The 12,846-nt window shown below is 34.9% G+C and overlaps 1 protein-coding gene across 4 annotated transcripts in view; it reads left to right on the top strand.

Moving 5' to 3' along the window:
• Positions 1 to 12,846, top strand: part of LOC134662038 (homeotic protein antennapedia-like) — a 238,605-nt gene that overhangs the window by 143,088 nt on the left and 82,671 nt on the right. The gene's annotated exons all lie outside the window — the stretch shown is intronic.

The raw sequence follows: 12,846 nt of genomic DNA, 5'->3' as shown, positions 1-12,846 counted from the left end.
TGAAACTTAACAGCGACAGCGCTGTTGCTCGGTGCAGCGTCGAAACTTTGATTAATCCCCGCTCTAATTTTGGAATCTGCAATGGGAGCACTATACACAAAGTTCCAAATTAAATTCCCAACTCCCACAAGATTAACATAACAAGTTAACTAAAATTTTACGAGTTTTCCATGACAGGCGGAAGCAATGTTTTCTTACCGAACGACTATAAATATAAAAACTACACTATAAAACGGCGACAACGCGGCATGGTTTCGAACTAAGAAAATGCATACAAATTTGAATTCTCACATACACATTACCTAATTTGCAGCTTAATGTTTCATTAGCGGCATTCAAAGTCCATGGGAATTGCTCTAGACCCACAGAAAAAATAGAAAATAATACAGCCTTATCTCGTCTACAAAATAAACAATGACTTTTGACACGAAACAGTTTTAGATAACGCTCGTAACTCTTCTATTTCAAAGCAATTAGGCTTTCAGCCTTGTTAAATTGATCGCCCACAGTTATAATGTTATAAGAGACGATAAAATAAAGCTTGCTTTAACGTAAGCAACACAAAATTAACAATAAACTACTAATACTAATTGGTTATTGTTTTACATCTGTGGTTAACTTTCAAAGGATTTTTATTCAAACAAAATGTATTCCATTTTTTCCTGCTCCAGGCTAATTGTTCATAACAACTGAAAAGGACATTGTAAATCAATTTACAACTTTTTAACACTACATTTTTAAGAAACCCTAAATCATATCGAACCTTTGTCGCTAGACAAAGAAATTTGGTCAACTCACGTCTTTTTATGGTGTAACGGTACTGCATGTTGCGATCCCAAAACGGTAACAGCCACAATGCCAGTGAATGGTCTTGCGCAACATCTTTTTGTTCACGATATTTCGTGAATGCTCCAAACGCAAATTGTTTTTTTCTAACCGGTGCCGGGGTGGCCGTAGAAAGCGAGTCTTATTCAGTTTTTTTTTCTACCCAAAAGAGAAATCTACTGAGATATGAAATACTTTTAAAAGCATTTCGCTTCTTGGAATTTTGAGTTGCTCTAATTCCATATAGTTAGGTTGGTATTGTATGTAACGGAATAGGAGAATGTATAACTAATTTTAAATTGCAATATAGCCGTTGCATTATGTTGTTGCAGAACTATAATTTCGAAATGGGTTTTAATTAGTAAAGCCAGATTCATATTTTGTGTATCGTGTTGTGTTGTGTTGTGTTGTGTCGTGAGTGACGCATCAGAACGGCAATCGGTAATGTGTAGCCGGCTTTAAGGAAACAGTAAACGTAAGAACGTTCAAAACAAAGTCTTTTACAGTAAACCATTATTTGTTATTTTATTATATATATCTTATTTATTATCTTAAATAGGTATCCGTCACAACATAATAACGATAACTTAATAAAAGAAAACAGTCTCAACATACAAATATAAGATGATTGATATTTATAAGACAGGTATGCGTAATTAACTAGCGTAATCGATCAATACAATCCACCATACCGTTAGGGCCCTAATGAAATGAATCCAACCTACTACCACCTACCTACCCCGTCACACTGGTGCGGCCACATGTCATACATCTACATACGTTTGTTCACAGCCATGCCCTGCTTTTATATGTCAGATTTCCTGTTCGATCGTGTCTAAGCCTCATAAATGTCTTAACAATTTTGATACACTTTCGAAACTTTTATAGCTTGTATGCAGCTATTTATAAAGACACCTTTTATATCGGCTCGCTGGTGAAAGATGTTGTGGTTTAGTAGTGGAAGATGTTTATTTAATTGGAATGTTTGAGGTTTTTTATATGATTCGCTTTTATACGTTGAACCTCTTTTTATTTAATGATTTTTTGTCGACTGTCATACAATATATAATTTAAATGAAAAATATTTCAAAGTAAGTAGACAAGAAATTTTGTTCTCAAAATGAAGGAGAAAGATGATTTACTTAAAGAATAATTTAATAATTAAAAAACAATAAAAACCAATACATTTTTAACTGTTCATTCCAACGTACCTACTTACCAAAAAACATAACATATTCACACTTAAAACGAGTAAAAAAACTTAACCGCAACGGCAGCTAGTGCTATTTGTGCCTGGGCATGACATAAATCATTCTTGAAACGAGTAATTAAAATACTGGTCTACGCCAGAATCAGGCGTTCCGAATTTACGCCCGCCAGCCGAAAAACATGAAAGTGATATTGCACAAGCGTTCACAAATATGGAAATAGTGGACTGCAATTGAAATATTGTTTTGGATTTACAGTTGCGTTGTTTTTGGGCTGATGCGTGTTTTGAGGATTTGCGAATTAGTTGCTGTCGTTCGGTGATTTGTAACGGGCCAACCATGTTTTGTTTTTGAAATCTAGAAAATATTTTAGGTTGAGCTTTTTTTAAATTAAAATTTGGTCAATATATAAACCTAATCTAAACCGGTTCGCATTTTATATTTGTGTGGGTACTTTTAAATCTACAGAAGCATTAAATTTCTACAACTACAAAATTTATATTATCATATTTGATACTAATCAGCTAGTTAATCGGAATAATAATAATCAGCTCGAATGGATCAGTCGTTCGTGTGTCACACGATCTTGATCGTGTTAATAGTTTACGACAAGCTGTTTGGCGTCAAAAGTGTTAATAATGAGGCACGAAAGCATCTTGTCGAGCGTTGGCCATCTTGGAAATTACAGGCCAAGTCCTATTTAATAAGCACTCCTTGCTAACGTAAAGGTAGGGTGCAATTTGAACGCTGGCAATTTTATTTACATTTTTATTTTATTATTGCAGCTACCTAAATACATCAGCTGTTTCAAAAAGTTTACAAAAATGGTTATCTGCACATAAAAAGTGTTTTTAAACAGTATTTTGAGTGATATGAGCTTTCGGGGCATTCCACAAGGTTTGATTAGTCTGGGACGGGACACGTATGGAGGCTAAAGTAGCTGCAGAAATCTGTATTATTCACTATTGAATTTAAAGTTAAGTTACTCGTATCAAACTTTAACATTGCAAATATAGGCTCCTTAGCTGTATCTATCTATCTTTTATATTTAAAAACGTATCCAATACTTTTCTGAAATGCCCCTTTCGAAATTAGGTACTTGTAAATGTTGCGATAAAGCGTTAGAAAGTGCAAAACGAAAATCAATTGCTCTAACCGTCTGTGATCTTTAAAAGGGCCGTAAAACAAGTGATTACACTGTTATAATCTCAATATGCCAATTAAGGTCAGTTACGACTGTGTAAACGGCGCTGCCGCCGTAAGTGCGTCGTAAAGCGGGATTTAATGGCCTGAGGGCCTACCGCGAACCACGTTCGACGTGATGCCTCCCTGTCACACTTACGTACGAATTTACAAGTGCGACAGAGAGGCAACACGTCGAACGTGGTTCGCGGTAGGCCTTCTGGGCTGCCGAGGGATTCCCTGCGCTGAGCTATGAACTTTTACATGCAACCTTGTTAGGATATACGATTTTTATGTTTTTTATGGAAAATTTGGCGAATAAAGACGTAAGGGTCGTAAGTAACATTTTTGACGTTGGTAGGAATATGAACGGATGTGTAGGAATGGCAAATAATTGTGTTTTAGCAAATTTGAAAACATTAAGTATTTAAATCAATATTTTTTTTATTATATTATTCATAATATTTCTAAACATAAGTTCCTACGTTTACTGATACACATTTACTGATTTGATAATAAAAGGCAATATTTAAATGTTTTATGCATAGGTATGTCCTTATAGGTATAACCTTAATCCAACTTTTATTCCTATTTAGGTACAGGTATTTAGGTACGTGAAATTGAAATGATACCTATGTATGACAAAAAATAGTTCTTGTATGCAAATCAAAGATAAAGGTATCTGGGGGCACGGTAGTGCCCCCGCCAAGATGAGCAAAGCGAAGTGCAAGGGCACTACCTACCTTTTCTCGAAGCGCTTCGTCGTTATTTTGAACCCTCTTAACTTGGGTTTGGATTATACCATATAAACAAAACTCTCGGGATATGATGTCAATAGTGGACTTATTAAGCATAAAAATTTTCAATTGCATAGCTCTTATACTTAAGATTTTATTAATGTCTAAAAAACCCCGATTTCGTCACTGACTCACTCACTCACTCACTGTTGATCATCAAAACCTCTAGGGTACTTCCTGAAGTCCTAGGAAGCTGAAATTTGGTATGTGAGATAGTATTAGTCCACAAGTCTTTAAATTATTAGCCCCTAAGGGGGTGAAAAGGGGGGTGGAAATTTGTATGGGAAATCAATAACCGCGGAACCGATTTAGTTGAAATTTGGTATGTAGATAGTTATTGTTATGGAGAAGGATATAAAATAGTTTCAACCCCAAAATCACCCCGTAAGGGTGAAAAGGGGTGGAAAAAGGCGTTAGGGGAAAAAGGGGGTTGAAGTTTGTATGGGGAATCAGTAAAAAGCAGATTGTATATAAAATATGCAGGTACGTATTTCAGGATTTTTAATAGTAAATCACCCGCAACCCTTTAAATCAGAAGATTGTCATAAGCAACTTACAAAAAGATGTGAAATCCCACCAAAAACATTTTCATGTAAAATGTTGCCAAGACGAAACCATAAGGCTCGCACTGACAAAAAGTTATCAGATCTCTTGTAGAGCCAAGCTTCTAACTCTACAGGCCCTACCTTCACAGACTCTACACCTTAGTCAAAATATGTGGCTTGGCCGTTTCATTATTACAAGAACTATTTTATAATAAAAAATAATGAATAGTTAGTGAATACATTTTTCACCTAACGCCCATGTGACAAAACGGTCAAGCCACATATTTGGACTAAGGTTGGTAAGGTGGTCTGTGAAGGTAGGGCCTGTAGAGTTAGAAGCTTGGCTCTACAAGAGATCTGATAACTTTTTGTCAGTGCGAGCCTTATGATTTCGTCTTGGCAACATTTTACATGAAAATGTTTTTGGTGGGATAAAGTATGAGATTTTAATCTAAAGATTCTAGACTTTTCTCTAAATCTCAAGTTTCCGAACATCTATGTAGCAACTAGGTATGTAGTGGTACATACTATTAAATGTGAGCGCCAAGTAAACTTTTATCACTGTAGACAAGATTGTCTCATAATGAAGCAATGAAGTAGGTATGTAGACGAGTAGGACGCTCGCGTGACTGACGGTGGAATGCTTGTGCCGAGATAACTATGCAAGACTTTAAATATAATTTAACCACTTAGAATGACTTAAATAGACAAGTAACCACTTTATTTGCTATGCTTATTTTTAGTAGAGTAAAGCAAATTTTAGACATACCTAGTTATAAAACGGAATGCATAAAACAACCAAACTTTTCGCTGTACGTATTAATAATCGCGAAAAAATATGAGTTGTGAGAAAAAATAGTTACCTATTATGTATTTTTATTTTTCTTATTGATTATAAAAACTAGTGATCATATATCAATACTTATATTAAGACATTTTATAACACGAGCCTTAGCTAGCTTATTCATTTATAGTCGCTGTAAATTTAATGAAACTTGTATAATTTTAACTTTAACATAAAACTTCACGAATTACTAATTTTATTGCTGTATATTTTATGATGTCTTGTAAAACTGTGACCTGTGTAAATATGTAGATATTAATTTTATTCAACTTGAACCTATATGGCACTTTACAACATTATACAACTCGCCTACATTTGCTTATATTATAGGCATTTCTTACCAGCTTTATAAGTACAATCACTTTTTTGACCACAAACGTTTTGCCAATATCTTCAAAGTACATTCGCGAGCGATTGTCAGCCAACCCAACCCGTCAAGTACCAAACTTGGCCAGTTTCACTTCCAAGCACTTTTTAACCCTTTCAAAAACAATCCAACCCTCTCACTACACACGCGTTATACTTTCACATACATTTCCCGAAAAGCACCGATTTCAGAAATCGCTCCCCGCAATCCAAGAAACTGTGCAAAGCTGTATAAGTAAGTAAAGAACCATTTCGAGGCTGCTTGTTATGCAGGGCGCGGCTGGCCCTGATTTTTGCCGTTGTCGACACTGGGAAAATGTATTAGTGGATTTAATGCCTACGAAATAAGACCGATCGAACTGTGCGGGGAATTCGCTATTAAGAGTTAGTTACTTGGTTTTGCCGCTGGGGGTTGTTTGGCATTATTGTTATAATTAGTTTAAATGCTTTGCGAATAAAAACTAGTACCCACATAGTTATAACAAATATCTTCTAATCAATATTTTAATTAAAAGTACACAATCTAATACCAGGTTCACCTGTTGCCGCAGAATAATTGTGACCATACCGGGGACAAATATAAATAGGTAGGAAGTGGCCGGCTTATCGCTAAAAGCGATCGATGTCAGTGCGTCCGTTAATAAATGCCTAATGAGTCATTAGTAATGGAATCGCTTTAGAAATATATACAAAACACGTAATATTGCATTAAATTATGTTTTCCTGCAAAAAAACAAAAACCAATATGGTTGGACCAGTATAGTAGGTACCTGTAATTTTATTTTATTGCCGATTTCTTGCCTGGAACTTTTAAATCACTTACTTACATGAGTTACATAAACGTATACGGGGTGACATTTGAGTCGTGATCAGTAATATGTTTTTCTAACTCCATAAACAACGAGCAATTTAATGCCCCTACTCTTACTAAAATCAGACAAGATTTTTTTTATTTTTTTGTCATTTATGTTACTTTTACAAGTGGCAATGTGGTATTTAAACAGCTTTGTAAAATATTTCAAATGAAAAATTAAGTAAATTTTATTTCTAACTGGGACAAATGACAAAATTGATGTCAATGACAGTTCCGATTCAAAGAGGCGATTCAATTTACTAATTTAAATATCTTAATAAGCCGTTGTAATATCCTAAATCCACTTATAAAAGTAAAATAAATGACAAAAAATAAACAAAAAATAAAAAAAATCTTGTCTGATTTTAGTAAGAGTAGGGGCATTAAATTGCTCGTTGTTTATGGAGTTAGAAAAACATATTACTGATCACGACTCAAATGTCACCCTGTATAGTACCTATAATGTTCGTAAAGGGGCTTACTGATGATCAGTCCGCCGGAGCGCCGGACGATATCGGCCTGTCAATTAAACGCAAAAGGTGACAGCTCCGAACAACTCACAGGCCGATATGGTCCGGCGGACTGCAGTGGGGGTAAGAAAAACACTTGTAGGGAATCCCCATACTTTTTCTACATATTACACTATGTTTCTCTTACACCTTACAAGTACTTACCATGGTATACCATCATGTAACTATCATGTAAAATTCTACCCTTACGGAAATACATTCATACATTTCCCTTTCAAGAATTCAAAGCACTGGAATAACTTAATCCGCATAATCCTTCAAAGGAAAATTATACGGCCATTTTTAATACGTAATACTGTAGCTAGTTATTTCGTGCTGGCATCGAGTGACGGGCACGGAAGCGAGGGCGGGAAACGAGACGCCTATTTACCTACTGCATCGTACGTAGAAATACATGGCTTGCTAAGTTGGAATTTGCTTTAGAGGTGCCTAGGAAAATACAGGCTTGCTAAAATTAGAATACACAATACAATACAAATACTCTTTATTGCACACCTCATTACAGAAAACAATACAATGAAATACACTAAAAGTGTCTCCGTTTAATACGTTTGGTCAATGAAGATTTGACCCGTTCAATAGTGATGCCATAAAATGTTTTTGGTGACTTAAAACTCTGCTCAGCTAAACTTTGCGTCAAGTGAAATATTTCGGCTTAATTTGGCGAATTAACTTTTATATCAAAACTAATTTGTCCACGACATCAAAAATTTCGCTTCTAAATGAATATTATTTTAATATAATATAATAAATAGGCGAGTTTCTATCTGACTGACCTAAAATTTAGACAAATATTAAATTGTAAACGTGATTTCTTGGTCACAAATATTTTTGACTTACGTCAGAGATGTGAAAAGTGTCGGTCTTAAAGTTTTTTCGCCTACTATTAATATATAATATGATTTAGATGTCAGGAATAACTCGTCTAATTGCTAATAAATAAAGGTGCACGTTACTAATTTCCTATCGCAAGTTAATTGACACGAAATCGCAAATCGCTGGGAACGTCCGCACATTCCGCGCCGCACGTACTGCCGATGCCACATGCTGATAACCTGATAAAGTCGGCTCTTCCATTTGTTTTCTTAGCTCATGTCAGAATTTAGGAGCAATTTTAAAGGTGCATGGTGCACATGTCGGTCGAAACGCCTTAAAAGATATGTACACCTACGTAGCTAGAACTTGTTTAGAATTTATTTTCCGTTGAATGGCATAGTATTAAGTTAACAATAAAATAGGCAATAATTAAGAGTATACTTACAAAAGCAAAATTGACTCTTTGGCCCATTCTGTTTTATTTAATTTCGTTATTATTTTTCAAAGTTGCCTTGCTAAGATAAGGGTCAAGCCAATATAGACGCCGCCTGAAATCTCACATGTCATAAAATTCATCAAATCAATTTTCTTTAATTAGAAAAATCACTTCATTATCCAATTAAGTACAGCCACCCACGACGACCGAAGGCTTCGGCTTCATCAGTTTCATCACTGTACTTTCGGCTCATCCATTACATTAGTCACGCAGCTTGAATGATAGGAATGGGTACTGTCTTTTAGATGCCGATACCGAATATTAAGTTTACACAATCAGTATTACAGGCTACGGAATAAACCTTTATTTTCTTTATTTATCTTCATTTAAATTAGGAAATTAAACATTGTTTTTAGCAACATCTTCCAAATAATTGAAAAATACCTTGAATTATTTTACGGTTTAGACTCACTTGTTTTAAGTCACTCGCGCGACATGTTTCGGAGATGGTGATGGCGATGTCGCGCGAGTGACTTAAAACAAGTGACTCTAAACCGTAATATTATTCAATGTTAGTATGTCTCACAACGCTTAAAATTCGATAAAAAATACCTATTTTTTTATCATTTAGAAAAAAAAAATCTAAGGAGCATAAAATTAATGATAGCCTCTCTTAATATATAGGAAAGGAGAAATTATTTATGATGCTAAATATTAATTGATGCCAAAAAATGTTATATAAAAATCAATAGAAACAATGTTCCATTTAGGCCAGTGACCCAGTAGCGGAAGATAAGATATCGCGGCCATTACGTCACATCTGGTCCCGATGAATACCCTTCTATGATCGTAGCGAGTTCTCACAGTAAAGCAGTGCCACCAATTGACCTATTTATATAGCGTTAGATACTTAGTTGGGTGTATATGTTGTATTAAAAACACATTCGTATATAACTTATACATATAAGTAGGTATATAACAAAAATAATTATTGTATGTTGGTTAGTCTTGTATTTATCACTATTAGGTAGGTATCTGTGGATATGCAAGTAATGTACAATTATTATTATAGTTTTTTTTTATTCGATATATTTAATTTTACCCCCCTAACCGTCGTCGTTGTCTACTTTGATATCGACTTTCTCTTGGGACCAACTTGGTTATTGTTTTAAGTTTTAACCCATGTACCTATAGATAAAGCTAATAATAACTTATTACGAATTGTTAAATTTCAAATATTCATTGCAAAGTAAGATCCTTTACAGTTAATATAACGTTTTTTGACAAAAAATATTCAAAAAGATAAAAAAAAAACATTTATCCGAAGCCGTTGCTCCACAGTCAGTCCTATCGATATATATGTGCATCACAGTTGCGAAAGGCAACCTAATTTTAACCATATTCAAGAGATCCCTCATTAGTCAGAGTTTGAATAAAGAGCATGCAACGTGACAGATGCTCCGCTCCGACCAATCCGTCCGAAGATATAAATAGCGTCGCTTTAAGTGGTAAAGAGCGCCGACGACCCTCTGATAACATCGCATTAGGGTGCGGTGGGCTACTACTGGGTTTAGTCACATTGAAAAAAGCTACAAAGTATAACCACTTACCTAAACTTAATTTAGGATAGTAGATACATATTATGGTATGCAAGTGCTTTGGTCTAGAACTGTAAACTTGCATATTTAGAAATAAATTATGAATAAATATTGCAAAAGCAAAAGTGAATTTAATTTTTAAACATTTTTAATAGGTGGTATAAACTTAACTGGACTGGACTTCGGATAACTCAAATATTATTATTATTAACATCTTCCGATTTCTTTCACTGAGTGGCGAAAATGAACTGATTTTTTCTTAAATTAGTGGGAAGTAAAATCTACAACTAAATGAACATTGGCCTTACAAACTACTAAAGAAAATATGCATTCAAACATACTAAATCAAAGTTGTAGGCATATACGATTTGTAACACGAAACGAATAGACCTAAAGTAAGGAAAGCATTCAGAAATTAGAAACAAAACCAATTTAAACTATTCCGTTTCGCCTCGCACAGGCCAGTACGAAGTTCGCCGAAAAAAAGTAAAATGGCGAACTAAAATGTCCGCGATCCCGGAGGCATCGTTATAAGGCTTCGTTACTATCAAATAATGATTGTGGTTCGAAAGAAACAGTAAAAAATAGCATGCGATTTAAACAAATAATTTCGTTGGCTTACGAATAAACCTATCCTATTAGGTATACGAGTAGTTAGTGGAGATGGACTGGCCACATGTTGAGAGACAGGCAGGAGAAATGGAACAAAATTTTAACGGATTGGTATCCAAGAGGTTACACGAACAAGATTGAAAGATGAATTCAAACTCACAGCGGGCCCGAACTGGACAAGAGTGGCCCACGACAGACCCCAGTGGAAAGAGCTAGAGGAGGCCTTTGCCAAGCGGCACACTGAGTTAAGAGACATACTCTAACTCAGAATAAAGGGAAGGGAATAGATAGATAGATAGATTATAGTTAAGTTAAATAAAATAAAGTAATAAAGTTACGTTAAGCATCAGTCAGATTGTTATGGATCATGCAATAATTAGAGTAGAATAAAGAAATTGATAGCAAAGTAAAAATTAATTAAAATATATAGGTACCTAGTTTTTGTAAGACATTTACCTGCTGCCTGGTCAAGTTTTTTTATGTGGTATTAGATTTATATTATAATAATATGATTAAACGAATTTACGAAGTATTTAGTCCTAGATAAGGGCATTCCCACCCTTCTCGAGTAACCATAGGTCCACTAATACTTCCTATTTATATTTAATTAATACTCTGAAACGAAGGTGATGATTTTTTCTTTTATCTATGGCGTCTCCGTGTTCGTTTATTTAGCGAGGGAGAACTAATACACAGTTATCTAGGACTAAATACGAATATGTACAACTAAGTACGAATGTGTATAATTAAGTATAACAATAAAGTTTTACAAGACCACAAATTTTACTCTACTAAAATCATTTTTTAATATATTTTAATCATCTTATGTTATTTGGTTTCAGGTACGTTGGTGATATAAATAAAAAAAAACTAGGACTTATACAAATTGAAAGTTAGAAAGTTGCAGTGCTTGTAAGTATCTAAGCATAATAAAAAGAAAGTCGGTAATACATGTTATATGAGTACATGTAGACATTAAAATACATAAATTAAAGATATTATGAGAGAAAACATGAAATGTCAAATTAGTAGGTACATGCAAAACTGCATTAACGTAAAATTGTAACTACATAAAAATATTTCTGCTCAACTCACCGTTGGCGGGCGGAAATTAAAGAAGCTCTATAATAATACAACAGTGCGAAATCCCTTGTGCAATGCACGAAATCTTTTTAAACAACTGCACGAAAAAGCGTTGAACTTTTACACAAAAGCTCTCAGGTAACGCCATAATACGTATAGAACAGTCTTAGCCAACGAGATGGAGATAGGCTTATAGGTAAGTGAGAAGAGGATAAGTAGTGTTAGATCGGCACCGTCCTCGGGGCTTTCGGCTCAGCTGTCTGGCGCGCGGTGATGTTTGAAACACAGGACAGGCGGAGCTTAGCCACAAATCACTCAATGTCACATTTTGACATTTGAGATATTAGGTTTTTTTCTATAACGCCGCCACGCCATCTCTTATTTCTTAGTTCACTTTCGGCTCTATTTCGGCGACACTTTCCCCGTACGTAATTAGATTGAATATACAGTATGTAACTTTCTTTATCACTATGTTAAAAGTTTAAACCTGGTTTATTGTTATTTTTTTTTATATCAATTAGAATGCACACAACTCGTCACAATAGTCGTAAACTTAACGACCGTCGTTTACGCTATTTAAAATTCGAACGAAACGAAAAAATCTAAATAGTTAAAATGTTACCAATTTACGAAGAGCTCTCACGATATTCCCATCTTCCAAACAATAGTCGGGATGGGCAATTACTTCGATTTCACGAAGGTCAAGGTTAAATGGTTGGTCATGGTTCAAGGAAGTGCCATCAAATTGGTCAAATGAGGCCATAAAGTTCCCGCTGAGTGACGTTTCTATGCTGGTGTCGAACGAATAATATTTTTAGGGCCTAATATATTAAAACTGGAAACAATAGTGGGGTGATATGGTCAGATGACATGGGTGAAACGGTAATAAGCGTTGATGACTCAATTGAAATTGGCCTTGGCACGACTTTACTCAATTTTGGATGCCATAAATAACATTTACGAGTATTTTTGGTAGCCCGTTTGTTGTTGATAGTTTAGTTTAAATTGTGTCGTACGTTTCACTGAGCGAGCGAAAGCGAAGGATTCTCCGTTTTGGATTGCGCAAAAATGATTTCATATGTTCGGATGTTTTCCTCTACAAGGTCGCATTTTTCATGTTCTTAATGTATGAGTATAGGTTTAATAATTAG

Source organism: Cydia amplana, chromosome 2 (assembly GCF_948474715.1).
Source record: "Cydia amplana chromosome 2, ilCydAmpl1.1, whole genome shotgun sequence".
Lineage (NCBI taxonomy): Eukaryota > Metazoa > Arthropoda > Insecta > Lepidoptera > Tortricidae > Cydia > Cydia amplana.
Note: the sequence above shows the minus strand (reverse complement) of the source record. Positions and strands in the feature narration are given on the sequence as shown.